General features: G+C 50.2%; 2 protein-coding genes across 9 annotated transcripts in view; one reads left to right on the top strand and one right to left on the bottom strand.

Annotated features, from left to right (window-relative positions):
- LOC6724873 (mucin-5AC) overlaps positions 1-25,681 on the bottom strand; it is a 94,583-nt gene extending 68,902 nt beyond the window's left edge. For 3 of the 4 annotated variants that reach the window (XM_039297142.2, XM_039297141.2, XM_039297140.2), the window contains exons 1-2: positions 25,037-25,681; positions 11,747-11,788 (exon numbers count right to left, since the gene is read on the bottom strand). The gene's annotated coding sequence lies outside the window, so the exon portion shown is untranslated. The remainder of the gene's footprint in view (positions 1-11,746; positions 11,789-25,036) is intronic. The other variant, XM_039297144.2, reaches the window with a different exon arrangement.
- LOC27206379 (broad-complex core protein) overlaps positions 1-26,462 on the top strand; it is an 80,655-nt gene that overhangs the window by 18,363 nt on the left and 35,830 nt on the right. For all 5 annotated transcript variants that reach the window (XM_039297151.2, XM_039297152.2, XM_039297154.2 and 2 more), the window contains exon 2: positions 11,942-11,963. The gene's annotated coding sequence lies outside the window, so the exon portion shown is untranslated. The remainder of the gene's footprint in view (positions 1-11,941; positions 11,964-26,462) is intronic.

Below are 26,462 nucleotides of genomic sequence, written 5' to 3' on the forward strand. Positions count from 1 at the left end.
AGGGAAGGGGATGGAATGGCTAGTTCCTGCGATGCGTGCGGATATCATGGGATGAGAGACGTGGAGGCCATAAACCGCATAGAACTGCCGAATCTTTTACTATCGGTGGCATTCTCGTTCTTTATGCGCACATTAATAATTTCGCATTGGCCGCAATAAAAAGCTTGGCGCAATGAACGGATTCTGGGCTCAAGGATTGTGGACCACAAAGCGAAACAACCAAAAATCAAGGCATGCTCAGGTCATTAAAGTTAACGCTGGACCGGGCACGGGTCTCGGTTTCCAGGGGGAGGGAGGGGTTCATCGGCAGGGGGATAGTCGCTGCCAATACAATTGAATCCGTCTCTACGTTTCTCTGTCTCTCCGTGTATATGTACCGCCAGCCAGCCACTTCCTCCTAATCAACCCTTTATGAACCCCTAAAGCGGAAAAGGGAAAAATGCCGAGCTAACAGCGGCAACTAACTACAGGCAGGAACAACAATAAAATGTAAAATTTAGACGCCAAGCCTTCGGCTTCCTCGGCCACTTTTCCACCCATCGAGGGTCCGTCGGAAACAGATTGATCCATTCAAAATGCAGCGAAGACCAGACTATAAGACTATTGCCGATTGATCGGACGGTGATCGATTGGCAACCATCCCTGCCCGTCTGCCCACCGGCCCACCCGCTCCCGATTCCTGCAGCCTCGCATGCCTCCGGAAAACTTGCAGCGGAAAGGTGAGCGGTGAGAGGAGAGCGGGTAGCGGAGTGGCGGGTGGGGGGCAGCATCCACCAGCCAGCATCATTAAGGGTAGTTTCGAGCGTCGTAAAAAATATAGAGAAATAAAATTGAAAAAAGCAGCAACAACAATAACAAGGTCGGAAGACGAAGTCGAAGTTGGCGGCAGAGCCGCGACAGCGCCGGCAACTGCGGCGGCGACTGAGGCAGCGACGCCGGGACGCACAACTACAAGGAAAAGCAGCAGAAAGCGGCAGAAGGAGCAGCAGGAGCAGAAGGAGGCCGGCATCGGCGGCAAGGAGCGCAGAAACAAAAAGCGAAATAAATAAAAAGTATCGATATAGATATAGAAAATTTTTGAAGAAAACTGCGCTGCGGCGCAGCTGCTATCCTTGAATGAGTTCGCGAATGGCTTTGGGGTTGGGCGGCGTTGGTGGAACTACAGTGGTTTAGAGGGCTCCACCGCCCCACCGCTCCCCGCAGCCGTGCCAACAACACTTTCGGGGCGAAGCTATGGAAACTCAAAGGCCAAATCAATGAGCGGCACTCCGAGACAGCGGGTAGGGAGTAGGGAGTGGGTAGTGGGGCAGTGGGAAGTAGGCAGTAAGGAGACAGTAGTTGGAAGCAAGGGGCACTCTTAATTTTAGTGTCGCACAATGAAACTTTAGAACACCACCACCACCACCCCCCTCCCCCCCTCTTCCCCAGGGCCACGCAGTTTCCATGGATATATCTGGGTCAGACAACATCGAACCAACCCCATCCGCCGCCGCAGTTAGCGAATTTTAAGAAATATGTTCCATTTCATTTGAATGCGGTGCTGTCGCTGGGTGTATCGCCAAAAACGGCAGCCACCTCTTGCCACCCCCTTTGGAGCACCCACGCAGACTCATCTCCTGGTTAGGACTCCTTCCGCTGGCCCACAGCGCCATAGCCCCATCGCTCCATAGCTCCATCGCTGCGTCTTCGACGCTTCGTCTCCGTCGTTCGTGAGCGTCTTTCGCCGCCCACCCCGCCGCGCTTACACCTTCATCTTTCCAGCAGCCATTAAGTTTTCTCGCTGTAATAAAAAAATGTTCTCTTTTTCGCCGCTCATCGGTGTGCGTCTGTGTGTGTGTGTGTGTGGATACTAAATTTTCTAGTTCCTTTTATTTCCTTTTGCTTTGCCTCAGCATTAGTGTTTATTTATTTTTTCTGCTCTCTCCCTCATTCTTTCTTGCGTACTTTTTTTTTTTGAAAAGAAGATTTATGTAAAATGCGGCTGGGGGAAGGGTGAGGAGGAGCTGCGGCAGGGGCGGGGGCAGGCAGCGCAGCCGGCGTCGGCAGCGAAATAGTCGCAGATGCTGTTGCTGTAAGTTTCACGCAGCAAACTGCCGAAACCCATCCATCCGCCCACAGCAGCCCTTCCCCGCCCCGCTCGCTACTGCCTACCTCAACTTGTGGCTCAGGCAGCGCCCCTCGCCCCCCCTTCTTCCCTTGCCAGAAGGACGACTTTCCTTTGACGCGGCTTCGGTCGCGACTGGCACACGGCAGCGGGGTGGCTCGAGGAATGGCTTTCCTTGGTGGTAGTGATGGTGGTGGGGGTGGAGGTGGAAATGGTGGTGGTGGTGGTGCTGGCGACGGGCAAAAGTTTCGGCAAGTTAAATGTTTAGATTTCTAAGACGCCATCGGATTTTCAACTATAAAATATTCTTTTCATTTTTCCACAAGCGCCATCCCCGCCCAACCAACCACCACCCCAACCCACCCACACCCGCCAAAGCCATTAAAAGCAAACGCTGAATTATAGTACGCACAGAGAGAGAGTGAGTAAGAGGGAGTGAAAGGGGGGGGCAATACCCGGGGGGAGTTGAAAGTGGGTGGGGATTGGCCGCTTGTTGCGGTGCTTAGATGTTAGTTGCTAGTTCCGTGGTCCTTCGCTTTGCTTCGTCCTTGGTCCTCGGCAGCTGGCACCCATTTCGGGCACAGTGGTCGCAGGGCCAGCTTGCGATAGGAAAACCCAAGGCTGCGGGTTCATCGCTCGCCAGATGCAGTTATTGATAGAAGAGTGTCTGGTGGGCTGTGCAAACTGCCAGAAAACAGAGCCCGAACAATTGGCATTGCGACTCGAGCACATTCAATATTTGCATATGCCACACTTGTGTGTGCCTTCTACCGCTGCCGTTCCGTACCGCTCTTGCTTTCCCGTCTCTCTTTTACCGCCCCCTTGCCCACTATCACCTAATCCAGCTGAAAATGAAAAGAAACTTTGGCAAACAGAACGCGAGTCCGGACAATCGGGACTGTTGGAGCAGCTGGTCGAGCCACTTTGCAAGCGCAACTCCAATGACAATGATCCTCGAATTAGCCGCCAGCCGGAGCTGATGACCTTAGACCACTGTGCGCTGGCATTGGGCGAAGGCCACGTGCCTCGGGATAGCCAAGACAAAGCGGCGGTGGGGCAGGCAGGGCATCGAGGTTAGGCGGGAAAATCTAACGAAATCGAAGCGAGCGAAAAGCAAAGTTTCCCGCACACAAACACACGCACACACACACCCCACGCACTTTGTTGCTGCTTTTCTGCTCGAAAGGATTTTAGAATTTGCCGCATTTTGTCTCTCAACTATGTGCAATAATATAAAGGAATCCCCCACTCCACTCAAGTGGCAGGGGCAGCAAAGTGTGGGGCAATCAGCGGAGAAGGAAACACAAGTAGCATAGAAAAGGAAGTGGCGAGCGCACGAAAATGCCGCAAAACGTGCCTTTAAGTTATTTTTCATTTGCCACGCTCAGCGCCAGATGACCCTCCTCTCCTCCCTGCTCCACCCCTCAATACCCTACCTCCCCCCCTCCCCCCACAAACGTTCATCCCCACCTAAGTGAGTAAGAGCGTAGTAGTTAGGCGAAAGTAACTGCTGATGAGGGGAGCGGGCGGAAAGCGGCGAAGGGCAGCCCATTTTAAGATTTATGTCGGTGATTATTTCTAAGTTTTTGTGCGCTCAACGATGGCCATCGCACCCACCCCGCCCCGACCAACCGTGCTCCAACTCACGGAGCTCTATCCTCTATAAAAAGAAGGAAACTCTGAAAGGAAAAGAATAAAAGCGGAAAAAGCAGCAGGTAACTAAAGGAGCCGAAGAAGCCCTAATGCTAGACGAGGTCCTGGCCAGATAATTCCAACGCCTGGCCTGCAAATGGCCAAGGGGTGGAGGGAGGTAAGGGTGGGGGTGCAGAGAAGCGAAGCACAACTTTTAGAAAATGTTAGTTTTGTGAATAATCCGTGCGGCGCTACCATTTCCACCATTTCCACCTTTTCGCTTTTCGCAGAGGGTTAAAGTTGCGAAACATTTGCCGACCCCCCCAACCGCCCACCACCCACCACCCACTGCCCGCTGCCAAGTACAGCCGAATGCCACCAACGGAGGTGGAAGGAAGCTGTATCCTGGTACATCTTAGATCATAGGGCAGCGGGAAAGACGTGCCTTTCAGATAGTTGGCATACGCAACAACAACAAACCCCGTCCTCGCTGAAGGCATAAAAAATCTAATCTAATCTATCTAATGTGGCCCCCCAGAAACCACCCCCCTCCGCCATCGCCTACGCTCTTGTTTTCGTTTTTTTTTTTTCTAAGCACAATACTATTTTCTTATTTTCGTTTCGTTGTTGTTGGCACATTTAAAATGTTTTATTTGGCCATTTGTATGTTTTATGGCATTCCTTGTTACCAACGGCCTTCCAGTGCCAGCCACTTCACCTCACCTCGCCACCAATGTGATACCCTCTGTTTGCGGCACATGTCTTGGGACAGGTGTTCCTATGAAGAAACGGCACTTCTTTGCGCCGATGTGTAGCGTATAGCTTATAGTTTAATGTGCTATTTCCGAAAGTTGGCTAAATACGTTCGGTCGCACTTTTGATACGTACACGTTCAGGTGGGGCATTGGCGGTTCGGTGTTCGCCGACTGTTTTCAGTGGCTTTCCTTGGTTGCGTTTTACTTTATTTAATTTATGACCCGCACACGGAACAGGCAGCAACATAAATAAATAATTGAAGCTTTATAAATCTAAAACAGTCGCCAGTAGTTGATAATTCGAATCCCTGCCCCCTATCCCCTACCCACTAGCAACCCCTCTTCCTCACTCATCCTGGAGTGGGTGGCACATGCTTGTGAGCGAACGGGAATCAACTAGCGCTACAGGACGCAGGACCTCCATTCACAGCGCTCCCTCCTGTGCCATCCGCGCCCGTAGATTTTTTCGATTTTTATCTACACGGCTTGCAGCTCCCTGTCAAGATTACTTTCGTTTTTAGTCTGCGTATGCTCATTCATTCCAGGGACGGGCGTTTTAGCGGGGGGTTTGGGGGGACATCGCACACAACCCAACTTAAATGCGACCACTAAAAAAGAGCAGACAGCATAAGCGGGAAAAAGGCACGCACACACGCATTGGGACACACACACACACAGATGAGAGAGCTGCAAGGGAAGCATATTAAAAGTAATAATAAGTGCCTCAAGGAGTGTGGGCTGGACCACCCGCACTTAGATATTGAAATGAGCATGTTTTTAAATATAAAAGGATGCCCTTCTCCTAACCACCACACACACACGTACACACGCACACACACAAGCACACTTGCTCGCTGAGCAGCATATCCCCCTAATATCCACTTACAACAACAGCAACTAATACAGGAGCATACAGGCGGCATAGCCAATGCAAAGGAAATATATCAAGCAACCCTCGTGTGCTTTTTATTTTCAAAGTTACTGAAAATCTCGCTGGCTCTCTTTCTCTTTCTCGCTCCCACTCCGCGTCTCAGTCACTCTCCTTTCGTTTTCATTTCGCCGTGTTTTTTTTTAGGCTGCTCAGTACTTAGTTGTGGGTCTGCGATGTAGAATTGGATCGGAGGGGTGCCGCATCTATTCAGCTCCTGGGCAAAAACTCTAAGCACCGCACTCGACCGTGCGAGGAGTGGGTGGAGGTGGGGTGGGGTGGGTTGGGGGTTTCATGTGACCCTGCCACATATCATATGGAAAGTGCACCGAGAGAATTTTACAGCGAAGAACGTTTGAGCTAACTTGTCTGTGAACAATCAGCAACTACTCGTAAGAAAACTAGGAGATTCCAAAAACACAACCAACAGATTTAAAGCAACCAACAGATGCAACTCCATTGTTGGAAAGCAAATGTTCTTCGTTCACCAGGCGTCTAAAAAATTACATTCTCGCCATAACTAATTCCGCTTATCCCGCCTGCACTTGTGAGCCTTGCCATGCCATTACCTTTACCATCTCCCAAATCACAACTCACATATCCCATCTACCATCTCAAAGTTACCACTGCCTCCTCTGCTGGCGTCGCTGCCCGCGTCGCACACACACACACTCGTGCCAGCAGACACTCACATACCAGCAGGGTGAACATGACGGGATTGTTTAACTACGAACACGTAGTTAAAAAACGAAAAATCGAGACCCGCAAACGAAGATGAAGGCGTCGCAGGCGGTGGGAAGTGAGGGGTGGGCGCGGGGGGGCGGGGGCTTGAGGGGTCTGCTAACTAGCAACTGCAGCGCGGCTGCTTCGTCGTCAAAAATTGAAAAAATAAAATATAATACACAACTACAACGGCAGCCGATTCTGTGCACACAGACACAGACACACACACACACACACACACACACACGTGCGGGGGGTGGTTTGCCTTGAAAAAGAATTTCGCGCAGTAAAATCTAAAGCGAAATTGCCGCGTTCTGCGTAGAAAGGGGGAGGAGGGGGGTGGGGCAAACGAAGTGAAAAGTAAAGAAAGAAATGGTGAAATAAAAACCTTGTTTCCGCGCAAGTTACAAGAGCACTCCCCCGCCGACTTTCCCCTTTACATTCGCCTAAAAAGCTAAGCTCACACACACACACAAGCACACAGGAAGAGAGACCAGCCAGCACACACACACACACACACACACACACACACACACACACACACACACACACACACACAGCCTCACCTTGCCGAGCAGAAGAAAGTTCAGATATTTGCTAGCAATAAAAGTAGTAATCAGTTGGAGGGGGCGGGCTGCCGCTTCGTGAGGGGGGGAGAGGGGCGGTGGGGCACCCCCCAAAAGCTCCGACGGCGCTGCCGAGTTAGAAAGAGATGAGCATTAGAAGCAGGATTCGCGACAGGAGGAGGATGTGATGCTGGGAAGCGAGGGAGGGGGTGCACAATAAATGCGCCGCGTAACGAGAACTTTTCATTTTATGTAATTTGAGTTCTTTTTTTTCCGGCTCCGCTTTGTGTATGCCACCGTTCGCTTTTCCCGCAATTTCTTTTTCGCCGTCGTGCTTCGCTCACTTTTCTATAACATTCGAATTTTTAAGTGAGTCTGCTTCTGCTTCTGTCGCATTCGCATTCGCAACTTGTACCCTTATTCTATCAGATGTACTTCATTTTGAATCTCTGGGCATTTTCTACTTCAGAGCTATCTAAATACATGGAATGTGGTATGAAAACCTTCGATTTGAATCGACTGCTGAATGTGTTTTGTGTTGCCTACTTTGCTGCGCGCTTATTGCTGCAGATGCATCGTTTACAGCCTCCAGTATTGTGAATCCACTCACGACCTAGGGTATTTGTCGCTTCGACCTGCGGATCTGGAGGTCTGCGTTCCCTAACAAGACAGTTGCGAGTTGCGACACTTCGCTGCGACTCCAACTGCGCCAGCTCCTCCTGTGTGTTCAAATTACGAAAGCGACATTAATTTTTTAGAATCGCGCGTATGTGTTCAAGGATTGCGATTTCGTCGCTCGTCGTTCGTGGCACCACGCGCAGCTTCTGGAAGCTTTCTTTTAGTCCGTCGGCGGGGTTTTTGGATCTGCGAACTGAAGCCGCTCTGCGCGCTGGGCTTTGTAATAGCTAGTAAACGCTCGCGTCTGCGGATGTAGTTGTATTATTTTTTACGAGCGCGATATGTTGTGCAAAACATCACTTGTGCCTTTCTATGCGTGGAGCCACCCCATTCCATTCTGCTCCATCGGTTAAAATATAGTATTATGCCTGGCTCCATAAACAAGCAAAGTTGTGGGGGGGTTCAGAGGACTTGGGCATGCCACTTCATCCCCCATCCCCTACCGCCCGTCACCACCCACCGTGTCGTTCGTCTGGCGCGCTGCACTAAATAAAATGTATTTATAAAAATGTTGCATCCACTTATTATTAACTTTTTGCTGCGGACACTTTGCGCGCTTGATTTCCACTCGGTTATCAGTTGGACTGGTCGGATGGTGGGGGCCACTGGTGCCGAGTTCATTATTGGTCAACCCAGGGGTGGGAAGGGGGTTGGTATGGTGGCAGGACGGAGGGGGAGGGGGAGGGGCTGGACGAGGAAACAGATCTGGCCGAAAAGTGAACCCTAATTCAGATTACAGATACCTAATAAAACGCCGCTATCGACTGCAATCGGCAGTTGCGAGTATGAGTGCTTGGATACATATACGTGGCAATAGCCGATGACCCCACCACCCCACCGCCCCACCTGACCGGCTGGTGGAGTCCGCCGTCCCACCACCACGCCTCAAATTATTTTATGTGACAATTAAAATGCATTTTTGTGAAAAATGAAAGCCCCATGAATAATGGCAAAAAATATTTGGCGTCACTGGCTTTTTCTACATAATGCCCGACTTTTTTTACCGCAGCATTTCTGCACATGTACACGTATGTAGTATGTATACAATCCGGCGGGGGTTCGGTTTGGGCCGGCAATATTTATATTTGCCTATGTAATGATTTTTTATTAAAAATAGAAAAGAACCAACAAAACGAATGACGAAAATCGCACCATCCCATCGGCCACCATGGCGAAATTTATCGATAGAGCGTTAAAAAAAGGCCGCCAAATGAAATGTTAATTTTATTTTGATGTAATATTTAACAGCGACGCGTCGCCAGTGCCCCGCCCCCCCCCCCCCCCCCAAAACCCCTGTCCCACTGCCCACCAACCGACCAAAGGACCGCCACGGACACAGACACATATGGCGGCTTTATCTGCTGGCAGCTGACATTGCCTAACAAACAATGGGAATCACTGCCAGCGCCCCATAACTTCACTTCCATTGCCCCCCAAAAAAAAGGGCACTTCTTCACCCTGCTCCCCGTTTCCGCAGTGTCCACGACATCCAAGCCTAAATGCAAATGCCATTGTGTAAAATCCGAATAGAAGGGACGACCTGACTTGCAGTCGATCGCTTACCACTGTGATCATTACCCACAAAACCGAACATCATAGTCTGATCGAATCTATTGTGACTGCCATTCCGTTTGAAGGTCGCATCAGCTGTATCTCAACCAGATGGGACTCCTTCGATGTGGTTCCAAGCGTGAATTTGGGGTTTGGGGTTTGGGAACCCCCTCCTGGCTCCACTACGGCCACTAAGACTGCGCACAGTTTGCAACGAACGAATGAGCGGGCGGCACACACACCAACGCACGCCTAGAAGGACGTGCACGCACACACGCACCGCACGGCATTTACATACATATTCATGTGTGCAAAAAGAATGTAAAGTGTGTGCGCGGGCCCGAACGACATGCTAAAAATTTGTATAGAAAATTAGTTAAAAAATTACTCCGCAGACACGCGCACGCATGGCATGGAAAATGGAGTGGAGCCGTAGGTGGAGCTGGAGGGGGGAAGGGGCTTGCGGTGGGGGGCCTTACTTTACATATGCGCGCACACACACACGCGCGCAAGCATGCCCACACAGACACACAGACTAGGCGGAGAGAGCAGGTCGCTCCACCAGTTAGGCACAGTTGGCATTAGTGGGCGGTGTTAGAAGTACGCGCATCCCCTTCACGACCACCCCACCCCACCCCCCTCGCCGCAAACGCACACACTCACCTAAGCCCCAAGCACACACACTCACATGGGCCATGTACGATTTTAATGTTTAGAGTCGCGCGCGCTTAAAGTTTGTCATAAAGCACCCCATTAAAAAAAGGGCGAACAGCGAACCAAATGGAGCAGGTGGGAGAGGGGGGAGGCCCTTTTGGGGGGATGGGGGATGGGCGATGGCGGGGGTGGAGTGTGTGCTGTGGATGTCAGCGAAAGTGGGTGGCAAGCGGGCCGGGGCGAGAGACAGGGAGCTCCATTAAATTAAATACAAATGCGAATTAGAAAAACTTTTGCCGTTTTTTGTTTTTGGCCCGCTTTGTGTACATACATATGAAAAATTAAATTGGCTGCTGCCCGCTTCGACGTCGCGTCGTCGTCGTCGTCGCTGCTCACAAATGCAGCGACCGTCGACTGTCACTAACAGACTAGCGCGAATGCTAAGGAGCCAAGACGGTGGGGCAGCGGCAGGCAAAGGGGCACGCACAAGCCGGCAGGAAAGCAAAAAGTTTTCTCGAAAAAGAAAGTGCTCGAAGGGGATGTAGTTGTATGTGGGTTAGGGATATGGAATATGGGATAGGGATAGGGATAGGGATAGGGATCGGGGCGGAACGGAACGGAACGGCACAGGCTAAAACAAACAGTCGATTCAAAGCAAGCATGAATATATGTATGTATGTAAGTAGCTAGGACAGCAGACCCATCGAAGGCGGAAGGGGATCCCTTCTGGGAGTCGCACCGCAAATGCTCTACCCAAAGTCAAAAGCATTTAAACTACAGATATTTAAATGTACCTGAAATCGCACAGATATGGATGGGGAGGATTAACTAAATATTAACTGGTAGTATGAAAAGAATATCCTCTTCAAAGGTGCCCAATGAATCCAGTGATCCCCTGGCGGTCACATACAAAGTAGGGTGGAAATACAATTTGAGGTACGATCTTTGTTGATATCGATGGAGCTGCAAAGCGTATACTCCCCCAAAAAAAGAAAGGATACTACGCTTGAAGCGAAGAGCAGCGGGTCCAATGTAAAATTATTTGGCAACGAGTGAGCTGGGTGAGGGGAACGCACAAATTAAAAAATAAGCTTGGCAGCGACGCAACCAAAAGTGGGCGGTGGGTGTGTTTGGGGTACGAGTGCTCTTCATCTGCACGCACCACAACGCACTTTTCCACAAATACATTTGCAATTTATGTACCTTTTTCTGGCTGCGACGCGCGAAATAATAAAAAGGGAGCACACACACACGCACACATTCGCGCGTAGGCAGTTGGAAAATGTTCTATATGGTTACATATTAATATGCGAGCAAGTGGGAGCGAGAAGAAGCGAGTTTACATAAGCCCCACCAAAAACGAACGCAACTTTTTCCAGCTCGCGGGTGGCGAAGGGAAGGGGCTTGGCGGGGAGGCGGGGGGTTCAGGGGGTTAGCTCAACTTTCTTTGCATACTCCTCCTGCCATGTGTTTGTGCGAGTGTGTGTGTACCCCCGATACGATCCGATCCCTTCGAGGGTATTACCCATTCGGTTTTCCGCTGCCGCTTCCATTGCCCCCCCCCCCCCCCCCCCCTTCCCTTTACCACTCACGTTTTTTGCGCTGTCGCTTTGTAGTTGTTTTTGGCAATTAACCAAAAGTGGTGGTGCCCGCTGCCCCCCTCGCCTCTCGCCTCTCGCCCATCACCCGCTTTCCCCTGGCTGTCACACGCATGCTTTTTGGATGCCCTCTTCCGCCGCCACGCGCCCCTCCCCCATCGCCCACTTGAAAATTTTTAAATATTTTTAACTGCTGCGCTCCACTCGCTCTGTTTGGTTAATATTTTTCTTGCCTGCCTGCCTGCCTGTTGTGTGTGTGTGTGTGCGGGAGTGTGTTTGTGTTGGGGGTGTCTAGTGTTTGCCACCACCCCTAGTTCCCCCACCTCGCCTCCCCTACCGCATACGCGTAATATATTAAACAAAACAAAAAGAGGCGAGAGCAGAGCGAAAAAGAAAAAAAACAAAGGCTCCAAAAAGTAGGTGGAGCAACAAATTTCAGCTCGCTTCTGACACTTGAAGCTTACTCTTTGGCTCTTCGACAATTATACATAGGCAGACGCATGGATGTGGTATCCTTTTTGCGCCTCGCACATAATTAATAATTGGTCGCAACTTACCAGTTCTTGTGGGCTTGATGTGCACCGCCGGCATTGAAAAATCTGAAATAGAGTAGAATGCAAGACAAATCGATTAGTTTACAAAACGTAAGCAGACTACTAGCACTACCCTAAGCACCTATGAATATATAGATATGTAAACTTGACCTTGAACAATTGACCATTAACCAACTGTACATCTCTTGTATTTTGCAGCTCAAGCGGACTCCGATCGCAGGTGAGTACCGTGTACCAAGCATACATTCTACAATCGGATGCCAGAGGGCCAGGGATCAAATGCCACAGGCAAATGGGCAAATAACCAAAGGGCGGGCAGAACACGCAGTTGTCTTGTAGTAAGCTCGAATCCGATAGGCAAAGCCAAAATGACAAACATGCATGTGAGGGATGGCTCACATGAACACATGAACAAATGAACACACACACACACACGCACCCCTGCCGGGACACTCACACCAGCGAACGAGCTCCAGCTATTCCTATTGGCTAATTACTGCGAACCGAACTCTCACTCGCCCCGCTCCCCCCCTCCCCCACACACACCACACACTCAAAAATAATCTGCATATGTGTGCGCGTTATTTAAAGCAAGTCTAGCAAATATGCTGAAACTTTGGCCCAAAACGAAGACGAGCCCAAAACACCCGAAGCACCTACCATCCGCCAACCACCACCCCCATTGGTTGTTGGTTGGCTCGTGTGAGTGGCACGAAAATCTAAATTATATGCAGCAAACAACGACCGCCGTCAGAAGCTCCATGTGCGTGTTTGGCTGCATGCCGATAAACGGGGAATCCGTCTTCTAAGATTTTAATGCAGCTGCAAAAACAGCGACAGCACACAAAGGCTCCCAGTAGATGTGCAACTATTGCTACACTTCAGGCAATATCCTTGGATAGCCTTATCGATGCCAAGGATTAGCACATAAAAGTCCGTGATCCCTTGAGTTCCGAAACTAAAAATCATAGTTACATCATGCAGCCAATCACACCATCTTTTGGTTGCGTTGTGTCTAAATCACAGATTTATTCGTCAGTTTTCTTAGCCTGGACCTATCCTGTACGTTTTATTTCGAGTGCAGAAAGTAGCAGCCTGGCGCGCGCCACATGCAGCTTAAGTAATTTGTCGCAGTTGCCGGCTGCCAGGATGCGATGCTTTCCCTTTGCCTTTCCCTTTGTCATTGCCTTTCTCTAACCCGGTTCGAGGCACCACCCTACTTTCTCCCATTCAGAAGGAACTACGCGAAACTACAACGAAGACGTCAACATTCACATCATTATCCAGCTTCCTTGCGCCCATCTCCTCTTCGCCTCTTCTCCCTTTCTTACAACACAGACACACACGCACGCACAGTGGCTCTCTCTTCGGCCGAAAAAGGAGCCAAAATATGGAGAGCGAGGAAAAATAATACTTCGGGCGCACTTGTTGGCATCCCAATGCCGTCGTCGAAGAGCACTGGCGAGAAGAGAATCCCGTCCAGCATAGCATACTTCTTGGGCGCCGTGCCGGGGCGGGGGGTGTCCTGGCGGGGGCGGGTGTCCTGCGTCGAGGCGCTACTGGTGGGTACTTTACTTGATGATTATGGCGACGATAATGATGATTGGAATGGCTTTGATGGCGTTGAAAATGAAGATTGCGTGTAGTAGATTTGCTTTGCTGCTGCCTCTTCTTCTTCTTCTTTGACTGCCCGCTGTGTGTGCTTGTGTATGTGTATGTGCTTGTCCTTGTGTTTGTGTTAGAGTCTGTGCGATGCCGTTGTGTGGGTGAGCTAGTAGTAGAAGTAGTAGCAGTAGTAGCAGCACACGTACATAGGGCGGATTTTGAGGATTTGGGGTAATGCGTCCAACTACACACTATCAGCATTTGATTTTATTACGCTCATTTGTATGTGCGTAGTTGGCAGTGCTAACCACACCTCCTCAACTCCTCACCTTCCACGACCCACGACCCACGACGGGAAGGGGGCTGAATGGCTGGGCGGTCATTGCGAGCAACAGGATGGCGGGTGGCCAGTCTTCAAGTGCTCCTGCTCAACTTTGACCTCCTGCGGCAGCCAAGGCAAGGCGCTGGCGTCGCCGTCGCGTCGACTGACTTTCACCGGCTGCGTTCTCTATTTTTCTCCGAATCACGCCAAAGCCCAGACTGAATGAAGAAGGAGGATGCTGCGAGCCAGCCATTCGGTTTCAGCCGAAATCGCCAGCGTCTTGGGCAGTTAGTAACCGTTAAGACGTCGTGGCTGCCTAGTCGCGAGTCCTTCGTCCTTCGCCTTCGTTCGCTCTCTCCGTCTCTTTAGTTTAGTTGGTTCTTTATGTTCCGTGTCACGGCATTCCGCCGGCTCCGAAGGCCGCCAGGCCGCTAGGTAAAAGGATCCGCGAGATCGGGAGATCGAAAAGGATACTAGCCGCTCTCTATCTCTCGGCATTGCCTCCCACACACCCCTCCCCCTCAACACACCGTTAAGCATTTACCATGTTCCGAGGGCAAGCGTTGCATACTTTTTTGGGGCTAGAGCGAGCGAGATGGGGAGCGGCGCAAAGGCCCAAGCGGGACAGAGCAAAAAGACAACGAATTAAAATTTAAAAACCGGCTCTCCTCACACACGCACAGTCACGCTCTTCAGCTCGCACACACACACACACACACGCAGGCCATCCTTTTTTATTCGCTTGGTTATTTTCGTGCGTCGATTTCCCCTTTCGACGTCGGTGGGCGGTGGGCGTAGTAGCTCGTAGTTCTCCATTATGAACGTGTGTGTGTGTGTGTGAGTCCTTTTTATTTTCGTGCTTTACAAATTTTTGTATTTTTTATTTTTCGCTTTTCGCCTCGTCCTGTTTCGTTGGCGTTTTTTTGCGCGCGCTCCGCTCTCGTGTCGTCGTGTAAACGCGTTTTTTAAATTTCCCACTGCTGCCGGCATCGCACGGGGGTTGTTTGTGTGTGTGCGGTGCTGTGCTGTGCTCTGCTGTGTTCGTGTGCGGGGGGTGGCGGGCGGTAGGCGGTTTGGCGGGCTGGCGGGGGGTGGACGCAGCATGCAGTGGGGTTGGTTGCGGATGGATTTTTTCCACCGCCGCACACACACAAACACACACACGCTGACTCTTTTTTCCTGCCGCTGCTGCTGCTGCTGCTTCTTATCCTCCTCTTCCCGATTTCCTTTTTCGCTGCTGCCGTTTTCCACTTCTTTTTTCTTTTTCTTTTTCTTTTTTTTTGTTTCAGCTGCTCTGCTGCGCTGCCGCTTTGGTTTTAGCATTTTCGTTCGTTTTTCGCATTTTTGTTTTGTTTCTGATTTTCCTTTTGCCTGGCGTCGCTGCCGCTGCCACAGCCTCCGTCGGCGTCGCAGTCGCATCCTTTTTTTTAACGCCACACGCAGAAAAAAAGAGCAAACTTCGTCCTGCCCGTGTGCGTGTCTATCGCTGTGTGTGTGTGTGTGCGTGTGTGTGAGCGAATAGTTGTTGTTGTGGAAGGGGGTGGGCGGCAAGTCAGCGAAATGAGTAATGAGTGTTTAGTACGTTGTTTGGCGGGTGATTTTTATGGCAGCGCTGCGGCAGAGCATCCGGATGAGTGGCGAGGGGGGATGCCAGATGGCGGATGGTGGACAGGGGACAGGAGCCAGGGGCAAGTGGCCAGTGGACCGCGTCCAGTGCAGCAGCCAGTTGGCAGTGCGGAGCGAGCGAGTGCAGGCGGCGGATGGTCAGCGAAACATAGCACAGCATTCGGCGCTACCTATTTGGCATCCGTCATCAGTAATCAGTAATCCGCAATCCGTAATCCTTGCCCTGCCACTCGCTTCTGTGTGCGTGTGTGCGCTTGTGTGTGTGTGAGCGCGCTTGTAATGACTTCAATTGTGTGCTAAACTTTCTATTCCACGGTCGCGCAGCTCCAGCAGCATCAGCTTGGGCACCAAAACAAAGCTCCGTCGGCGGGCGTCGCTGCCATCGTATTGCGGCGACTTCGGGAGTCCTTCGGCTGGCTTCGGCGGCGCTTCGGCTGCTACTTGCCAGGTCCTGCCGCTACTAGCGCTGCCGGTCCTGCTGCCGCTCTGCCGCAGCCGGCGTCGCTGCCAGCGGCCCTGGGCCGTTGCGATTGCGACTTGGACTTGAATCGAGTTGGGTTTTAAAAATAACGTTAGTTGCTGTTTGTTGCTCGTTACGTGCGCGTGTTGCGACGCGAACCAAAACCCAAATCAGCCACCAGCGGAAACGGAAATTGAAACTGAAACTGAAACTGAAACTGAAACCCAACTGACGTCCCAGCCCAGCTCGACTCTAATCGGAGGCCAAGACACAAACTCAGCACAGCTCAAAGATAACTGAGTGCGTGTGTATTGTTCTGTGGTGTAGTTTGTTTTTTTTGCAAGTGATTGTTAATGCGGCAAGGACAGCATCTCGGGCTTTTAGGCATTTTCACCGTTTCCACCGCTTCCACCGCGCCGATTGTTGATTGTTTTCTTTTTGTTTGGTGTACCGCAGAGATGACAAGTTGTGCAATAAATCAAATCTAGAATCTAATCGAAGTGAAGGCCAGTCAAAGAAATAGGAACACCCAAAATTGAAGTGATAAACCAGCCGATCCGGGGACAAATCAAAATACTATCAAATGCAATCTGAACCAACCGATAGAGTAGCGAGCAACCGCAACAAAAACCCTGACAAACTGTCCCAGTAAAAGTGAGAGTGTGTGGCGTGCGGAGTTTCAGAATCTCAGCCAGAGTCGGATCGCCAACCGGAATCCGGAGCAGCTCTAGGGGATCACACGCACCTGACGCAGCCGGAGAATCAGACATGTAAGTGTGATCATTTTGGTGGTTTCGAGATTTATTGTACTGTATGCAGTACAATCTGCATCTGTACTGCCAAATGCAGGTTGGGTTTTACCATCAAAGGGTATTTGATTATGTATTGATCAATTCCACCACCAATGTGCTTCCTTCCCAAGTTATATTCGAAATCAGTGTTTCGGGGTGTATTCCATTTTCTGGTACAGATATAATATAAATCCGTAGATAACCAAATATTTGTACGCTGATTTCAATGCTAAGCATTTCAAAACACCTCGAGTTTTTGACTGTATGTATATATTCCAATCGATGGCAATCTTGTACGATATATCTTATAATTGGCATTGCCAGGATATCCTATGGTATTTGTCATTTCCACCAAGAGGAAGCTAGAAAAATATTCGCAGTATGCCAGTATTGTTTACGACCTCGTGCACTTGACTATCTTCGTGTGCCAGATACGGGATCTTTCCCAAGCCCATTATCTAGATTTGCTGCACTTCCTCCGCGCTCCACTCGCACATTCCCCAGTCATTTTGCATTCGTATTCGCATTCGCATTCCGTATTTTGTATTTTGTATTCCGAAATGGCACTGGATCGACTGGATCGCGGGCGTTGAACTTGATCAAAGCGCTTCTCGTGTAAACACTGGTGTTTCACGGCTGGCGGGGGCGGTCTCTAATTCTCACTCTCTCTCTCTTTCGCTCGCGCCCCATCTATATCGATGGCGGTTCCGTCGTTGACCTCCTCGCGTATTACGTATACGCCCGATACGCAGGCGAAGAGAGATCGACGGCGGCGGAGGGAGATGGCCAGTGCGTGAGCGGGAGCGGGAGCGGGAGCGAGTGACTGCGGGTGACTAACCCAGTGCAGTTCCAATTAGAACAAACGACAGCGACAAGTTCAATGCGATCATTTCGCCTTCGCAGTCGCTGTTTTCTGCCTTCTGCCTTCGACGTCGGCGTCTACGCCGTGAGGTTGTTGTCGAGGTTGTTGGCTGCCTGCGACTCCGTTTGCGCCGCCTAGAGGTTAATGCCGGTTGTAATTGCAAAGCACCCAACCCGAAACCGGAGACCAACAAAGGAGCGGAGCTTAGAGCGACTACAGTGGTCCCTGCCCGCGCGACTCGCCTCTTTCTGGCTAATCTGTGACTCGGTGACATTTGCGGTGATCTTGAAACAACCATAAACCGAACGAGACGCAGCAATAAAGACATTATGGATACGTAGGTAATGTTGTGTATATGGTACGTGTAGATACATTTATACGTTTATGAATCGGCAAGAGGTCACTGCAGACAGGGAAACCTTAACAAAACAACACTCAAGACAATTCTTGAAAAATGCTAACGTGAGTGCGAGACCAGCAGAATTAAAAAACCAAAATCGCCACGCATGAATCTAAAAAAAAAAAAAAAAACAAAAACAGCTCATAAAAATATCGGCGACAACAACAAGAAGATGCAGCAGTAAAATAAAAACGCTGCAAAAACAATTAAATTCGGACAAAAAAATCGGCAAACAAGATGCAAGTGGCAACAAGTTTCTCAGCCTCAGTCGCTCAGTTTCTCCTCAGGGCCAGCAAATCTTCGCTCTGCAGTCTTCAGTCTTCGGTCTTTGTGCGTGCCAGGAGGTGGGGCGGGGGAGCAGGGAAATGGGAATCTGGGTTATGGCAAACAGGGGAGCCATGTAATAAAATGCGGTAATGGTAAAGGTAATGGTAACCAAAATATTAAACAACTCTTCGCCAACATCAGCAGAAAATGCAATTTCAAAGGGCGACGCAAGGGAGGAGGGAAGGCAGGGGAAGGCCCCAAAAACAGGCCGACTTTGGATTTGGGTTTGCGTTTGGGATGGGGCTCGAAATGTGGGCTACACTTTCAATTGGAACTCTCGGTGGGGGTATGAGGGGGGAAGGGTGCATACAGGCGGGGCGTGAAATCGGGCAATTCCGAGCCGAAGACGCACGACGATATTCTGCTTAAAAAAACGCTCCGATCGCCGCCGTCTTTGTGTGCGTGTGTACCGCTTTCTGTATCTTTGGAGTTACATAGGGCGAAAGTTGCATGTTCCCCTACCCGTTCCCGTTCCCCTTACCGCTCCCTATCACTCTATTTACAAATTGCCGCTGCCGATCTGCGGATCTGCCCAAACATTCGCGTTTGCAATTGCATCGGTGTGTGGGCGGCGCTCGTTGATTCGTTCGCTCGCCGACGACTTTGCATTTCATTTCCCCCAATTTTGTCGGCCTGACAATGAATAAACAAAACTTCTAAATGGGCAATACCAGAAAACACAACAGAATATACGGACAGCAGAAAAAAAAATAATAAAAAACCACAACCACACACATGGAACCCCCGAAAAAAACGCAATTTTCGCTCGCTCGGCTTCGCCGCCGTCGCATGCGCAGAAAATTTGCTCGTTTTTTGGCGACTGCGCTGCAGGCAGCGCTGTAAACTGCAGCGATCGGATCGAATGGATCGCAGAACGCAGATCGCAGATCGCACTGCTGCCGCTGCCGCCGCCGTCGACGTCGCTGCACTCCAAAAAAGCGAAGGAAACACACAATCGCACACGAGAAGTATATAACAAAAAAGCGAGCAAATAAGGCAAAAAGTAAAAAGTAAAAAGCAAGAAGCGAAAAAAGCGAATGAAACATACAGGCGGCATAAGTATACACACACACACACTCACACATATCACAAACACTCGTGCACAGCGAATTCTCTGATTCAATTGGGCAGACGCACACACTCGCGCACACACCAATACACACGCACACTGGCAGAGGGCAGCGGCACAAGCCCAACACATTTAACTGCATTTTTTCGGAACTCAGTTGAGCTTTTTAATTCGATCGGTTCAGTTACTAAAGTTAGTTCAGCCTAAACGCACAATTTCAATTTCCATTTCTAAGTTTGAGCCCGAATTGAAAAGCATTAGTGCCCACCCCACGCCTACCCTCGCACCCCTGCACCAACGCACCACAGCACTACCCAACACACACACGAGGACTGGACAGTTCCCTCTGTTCTATTTTTTTGTGTTTTTTGTCAAGTGCACCCAAGCAAAGACCAAAGGACGCAAACCATCCCGGAAAGGGAATCTAGTGCGCGATTCGCGCGCGTTTTGCATCAAAAGAATCTAAGAATCCAAGAATAGCAGAATCACAGAATCAGGAGCGGAGAAAGCGAAAGCCAACCCCAAAAACCCAAAGCCCCAAAAGTTCAAGTGAATAATCAGTGTGCATCCCCAAGTAGTCGCCCCCATGAAGCGCCGCCATGAGCAAGGATGCACCTACTGAGCGCAGCTACAACAGCACCATCCAGGTAAGGGTTTCCTACATCCCAGCCGACCCCATCCGATTTTGCTTAGTAGGGCAAACCGAACGTGCTGGAAGCTCCTTGAGGGAGCCTAGCATCGCGATCTATATCGACATACACACACACACATCCATATTCCCACACACGGATGCAGGTACAGAACACACTGAAATTTGATTCGGATTCGTGGCTCGATCCATAAGAAGGACATTTGAGTCATCCGATGCAGCTGCCTGCTCTCTCCCTCTCTGCCTTTGGGCTCGGCTCCCCTCATTAGCACTTTGATGAAGAGTCACAAAAGCGGACGGACCGGGCCTAGACCCCTCCCTTCGAACTGTCCAAAAATTTCGGTGCATCTGCATACAAAGGCACACAAAGACGCGCAGAGTGTACGGATACAGATACAGATACAAATGCAGCTACATATACAGATACACATACTGCTACAGACACAGATGCACTGCAGGAAGCAGGGCAGCACAGTAGCCTCAGTCGCCCCTTTCTGCCCCGTTTCAGCTTCTCCACCCCTGGACGCTGCGCTGCATTGTTCCACTTCTACACTTCCCCACTTGTCCGCTACCCGCCACTCCTCGCTTTTTCGGCTGCAGTCTGTCAGTCAGACTGAGGCTTCGTGAAGCTCACGGCCAAGGCGAAGGCAGCTGAGGATCTGCACTCGGCCGAACACGAAGGCCGGTTGGGCAGGGTTCGGGAACGATCGAAAGCCAGCCCGAAACGGCGGAACTGCAGTTTGCTGTTCAGCGTCGCACTGAGCAAACGTCGTGTGGCAGCTCATCGCCAATTGCGAATTGCAAACTGCAAACTGAGAACCGTAAATCGCTCGCGCAAAGTGCAAGTCGCGCTGAATTCGCAAGTTCACATAATATCGGCATCCGCATATCCGCATATCTGTATATCTGCACATCCGCAAGCAGCTTGCTTCCACGCCAATCTTGTTTTCGTTGCGTTTATATTTTTTTTCTGTTGATGTTTCTCGTTATATACATAGTATCCTTTTAGCAACCCACTCAGGCTTCTGCTGATTCTATTTCGATCACAATCGGTCTCAGGAATCAATCTCAGGATTAGCTCCATGGCAGGTAAGTCACGTGAGGAGCGGAGGTGTTGCTGAAACTTTTGCTTTCAACGGGTTTGCTTCTGGAACTGGGCCAACAACGAGACTCAAATGGCCAGACAGGCACGCAGTCAAGCGGTTTGGTGACAGGGTCCCCACTGCTCCTGCTGCTTCTCCTGCTCCACCCACCGATCTGTAGGGAAGGTGGTAACGCCAGCTTCCTCTTTTTGTTCTCCCAGTTGTTAGGGCGACCCAGACCCAGACCGAGACCGAGACCCAGACGAGTCACTCAAACGACAACAACACTCCGCCGTCCCCATCTCTATCCCCATCCACAACCATCATCAGCCATTCCCATTCCCCATCTGCAAGCCACAAAGACCGGCACCCATACACTCGCACACTGGCGCACTCACACGGACACGGGCACAGGCACAGTCACAGCAAGGTGACGTAATGGCAACTACTCCACTAACACATTTTTCTGCATTCCTGCAACGCGAGGAAGAGGAGAAAAATAAGCGGTGGGGGCGGGGTGGGAAAGTCGGGCGACGAGAGAAAAACTGAATGAAAATTGCAGGCAGCCAACGAAGCGTGCCTAGCAAAAAGGAAGAGCGAAAAAAGCATAAAACGACAGAAACTAGAGACGCAGCCAGACTACGCCACAGCCAGAGCCACAGTCAGAGCCAGGAGGGGCTGGGGTGTGGGGCACACACGTGGGACGTGCTGTGGAGTTCGGGATGCGAATGTGGTGGCTGTCGGATAGCTGGATGCTAGGAAAACAGAGGCGGCGGAGACAGAGGAGACGGAGGAGATGGAGATGGAGGAGACTCGCCAAAGTGGTGGCCCCGACTAGACGCTGTCTGCGTACTGTGTCTGTGCCTGTGCCTGTGCCTGTGTTAGTGTCTGTGTATTAGGATGTCTGCGTGTGCGTGCTAGCCATCTGTGTGTGCGACTGGCCGACATTCAAGGTTGTCGGCGCATAACTTGTTGTTGCCGCACTGCAATTGTTGCTGCCACAGATTGTAAATGCTACAAATGCAGTGCGGCAAGGGCACAAGTGCCCACTCCAGTGCCAGCTTGAGTTCCAGGAAGCTCATGAGTGGAGCAACAGTAAAAGGACATCCGAATCGGGGTAACGGCCTGGTCGACCCACTTGGGGCTACTGGTAATCAGAGGCCCAGAGACAGAAGCGGGCAGTTAGAGAAACTGCACAGCAGACTAGCAACCAGTAGCACTTCCGTTAGCCTTGGAGCCCAATCAACTGGAATCAACTGGAAACTGCGGCCAATTGAGAGCCGCATCGCCACAAGTGGACAAAGCACGCAGACGAGCAGCAGCAGCTCCCCAGAGTTTCAGTTCCCAGCTCTCCACTCACACTCACATGACTCATGTTCTAGCAACGGAGCACTTGTTTGGGTGCAACAGCAGCCACAAATGCATCCGTCGCAGTAACAAATGGGGATCACGATGATGATCATGATGAGCACGATCAGCGTAATGATCGTGTCATTCAAGGCCGCCGCAAATTGCGGTGAGTCGAGGAGTTGCAAAATAAACACAGAAAACAACAGACACAAACGCGAATGCGAAGAGGCAACAGACGAGGACAGGGACATACAAAGTGCATAGTTATCGCTATAGACATATAGACACATGGACATACATATAGGCGAGTTCCCAAGTTCTCGGAAACGGTTACTCCAAGGCCAAAAGCCGGATAGACAAACAAATGGCACAGGCACAAAGGCTAGGAGATAACTCTTCTCCAGTCTTCCCCTTTTGCCTCTGCCTCTGTCTCTGTCACCCTCGCGTTCTTCGTTCGCCGTTCTCGGTTCTCCGCACTCAATTCTCCTTTCTTCTGCGACCTGCCTCTGCTTCATTCGCGATGTTTCTATTTCTGCCCAGGCATAGGAGACAGCCAATTGAAGATGAAAGACAAGTACGCCAAAGATTTTGAAAATACTTAATTCCAAATTTGTTGTATTTTTTTAAGCATCTTGAAGAAATCATTTCTAATTATTCTATGAGTAGGATTTTTAGTCTTAAAAGTACATACGTCATTTAATTACTTTTGAACAATACATTTCCTTAACCCAGAGCAATTCTCGTTCGGAGTGCACAATTCTTCACTTTGTTTTCTTCTGCACTTAGCACTGCAACTCCCCTTTCTTCTGCTCTGCGCTTTCCCTGCTTCTTCTTCCTGCTTGGCTGGCTCAGTCAGTCAGTTGGTCATGAGTGTCATGTTCATAGTTGTGGGGTACTAGGACGTCCCGGGGAGTGGGATTGGAAATGGGTAGGGGTATGGTCATGTGTATGGGAATGGGTTGGGCTTCTTCTTCGATGCACTGCCAACGGTCGGATCGCTGGTTAATTTTTTCGTTTATTTCCTGCACTTTCGTTGACAGTTTTGTGTTTTTCACTTGTGCTTCTTGTTCTTCTACTGTGGACTTTTTCAAGCGAAGAGGTTCTCAGCTTTCATTTGAAGTTGGACGGGGGACTTGGGAGACACAGGCGAGACATCGAGGGTCGTCTTATATGTTATAAACCCTAAACCGTTGTAGATGGGACTTTTCTTTTTTCGGACTATGCATGCAACGGGTAACCCGAGACCGGCTGCTTAACGGTAAATGTGATAAACAGTGACAATGGCCGTGACTGTGATGGCAAGCGACCTAACCCCATGGGCACCCGCCCCCCCCCTGGTCATTGATCACCCCTTGCAGACTGCAGACTGTTCGCATAGTGGAAAAAATAAGAAGAGTCGGGTAAAACAGCGCTGCGAATAATGGGCACAAAAAATAAATGTGTACACTTGGTAAGCCAGATGCGCATTGTACCCCCACAAACACACGCACACAGGAGCACACACACACTCGCGAGCAACAATGCATTGACATTCGGTATCCACAGAAGGAAGAAGCAGCAAGAACGGCAAAGATCAACGGCCAAGAAATTCGCCAGTCCCGAAAAATACACAAAACTTGGAAAACACACAAATGTGTGTGTGATGTATGTATGCAGGGCCTAAAAATAATGCCCCCTGTGGCACCCCTTTTCAGCCCCCACGCTTCTTCTTCTTCCCGTTGGAAATTCGCACACACGAGGCGATCCGATCGTATACGATTCCAGCCGAGCAGAGAGTATAGTACTGGAAGGGGAGTGCGAATGGCGATATGGCAACAGGAAGGGGTAGAGAGCGGGAGAACGGGTGATCGGGAGAACGGTTGAACGGGAGGGGGGAGCCCTAGCTCTCTCTCTCGCGGTTGCGGCGAGCACATTTTTTATCTAATAACCTTGTGCAATGTTATTAAACCCCAAAAGTTTCTTAACCTCGGCGGCGATGTCGACAGCGACAGCGACGTCGGCAGAGAGCAGCTTTTTGATGAGAAATGCTAATACATTGCAGCGTGCGTTTGTGTGCATGTATGTGTGTCAATTGATCGCGAGTGTATGTGTGCCACATTGCGCAAAATGGTCTATAAAATTAATGAGCTGGCCACGCACATACACATGTGCACATTCGTACACACGAACGCCTATGTAAACGCATCTCCATATCAATATGTGCGATGCGAATGGGAACGGGAATTGGAATGGGACTGGGACTGGAAATGGAAGGCAGTCGAGCTAAAAGCAAAAAGCAAAAGCAAGAGGCAAACATGCTAAATCCCCATGTAATGCGAATTAAATTCTGTGGAGAAGAGGGGCGGCAGAAGAAAGGGGAGTGCAGCTGACTTTCGCTTTGCATTCGTTCTTCTTTTTCTCTTTCTTCTTCTTCGCCTTCGATAGGCTTCTGTGCTTCCACTTATTCACTTTTTCCCACTCGGCTGCTTCCTTTTACATTGAACTTCACATTTCAGTTTTCGCGAATTTTATTTGCTGCGCTGTCAACTTAGAACCTATTCCTATTCGATAAAACGGTATAACAAAAGCAGTTACGTTGCAGTAATTCTGCCAACTCAACATTCGCCGTTCCCATGTTTCTTTTTTGGCAGGCGAGAGCGGGATAGATTGATGGGTGGTCAGAATGCAAATTGTATGTATTTGGGAACACAGCAGAAATGGCGCAGTTTACTTAGCCTCCCTCTCTTCCTTTTCTCCTTCGAAATACTTACAGTGATCTCCCGATAGGCGGCCCACATCCACATCCAGGGGTGAACGCCCCGCGAGCGACGCGGATGTTCCGCTAGAGAGAGCGGATTCGCATTTCGCATTTCGCGTTTGTTTGTTATTTTCGTACGGCTTTGCAATTTGCAGTTCAACGTTCATTAGAGCGGCGGCGGGCCAATAACTGATTGGCCTGGCCCCCTTCGATGGCGCTGGGGCGGGGGAGGGTTTTGGGGGTGTCGAGCGTATACTGCAGGCGTCGGCGAGGGTACAACGCAACACTTATCGGTTACCGGGCGAAGCGAAAAGCTCGCGATAATGGCCGCAATCGGCGTCACACTTTGGAGTTGCACGGAGCCCAAAACGAAACGAAACGCACTGCGCGGATGAGGAGTGGAGGAGGAGGAGCAGAGGGTGGAACGCTCGCCAAGTTCAAAGACCTCAATGACAGGGGCAAAAATCAGCGCGCACAACACCACGATCACTCACTTCACTTACTTCCTCTTTTGCTGGGAAGAGACACCGAAAACAACAAGTAAACAACACTCAACAAAAAATAGAAACAACTCCAAATCCGTGGAGGGATAGGAACCAATCCGATCTGCGAACTAAACGAAACTAAGCGACGTTGGAAAATGTACGAGCGATCTAGCGCAAAACTATTCGCAATTCCACTCGCAGTCTTTCCATTTGATTTGACTCAAGAGCAGTGCTTCAAAACTTACATGGCTAGTTCATATACCCTGCACGGTAGAGGGGCATGCTGGCCCATTGGTCTGTAGCTAGCAGCATGTAACGCCATTGCTTATTACGCATCGATTCTGGGCACAGTTATGTCGCCTTTTGAACCCAACAATTTTATTCAATAAATTTAGACCTCTTTTGAAAAATAATAATAAGAGGGCCACTAAAAAGTGAGGAACTGTTCAGCACCGGGTATTGTTGAGTCGAAACTATCAACCGACCATAGTGTCTTTTCCCGTTTTTCTACTAGAGAGAGCACCAGCAAAAGCGCTCAAATAGAAACTAGCGGAGAATAGAAATAGTTGAGTGAGAGAGATGAGTGCTTTGCGCGACCGAAACTGTAAGTCCGCATATACATATGCTCGATGGGAGGGGGTGAGGAGGAGTGCGGAGGCTGCATTGCTCACTGTCTAGCACTATTGCAGAGCTCCTCTCCCCCCCTTCCACAAACACACAGCCCACTCACGTTGGTGCTCTCCCACTCTCCCACTCTCTCGCGATTTCGTATAGATTTGAAGCTTTTCGACTTTGGCTGGCAAATTTGCGAATTCGCGCGGGGTAAACGACCGAATGTCCGACACACGATGACTAGGTTAAGGTGAAGGTCAAATTAGCAAAAATGCAAAACAACTAAGCAAAAGAGAGCGAAGAACGACGAAGAGCGACGAAGCTGACGGCGCAGTCGCAGCG

Source organism: Drosophila simulans, chromosome X (genome assembly GCF_016746395.2).
Source record: "Drosophila simulans strain w501 chromosome X, Prin_Dsim_3.1, whole genome shotgun sequence".
NCBI lineage: Eukaryota > Metazoa > Arthropoda > Insecta > Diptera > Drosophilidae > Drosophila > Drosophila simulans.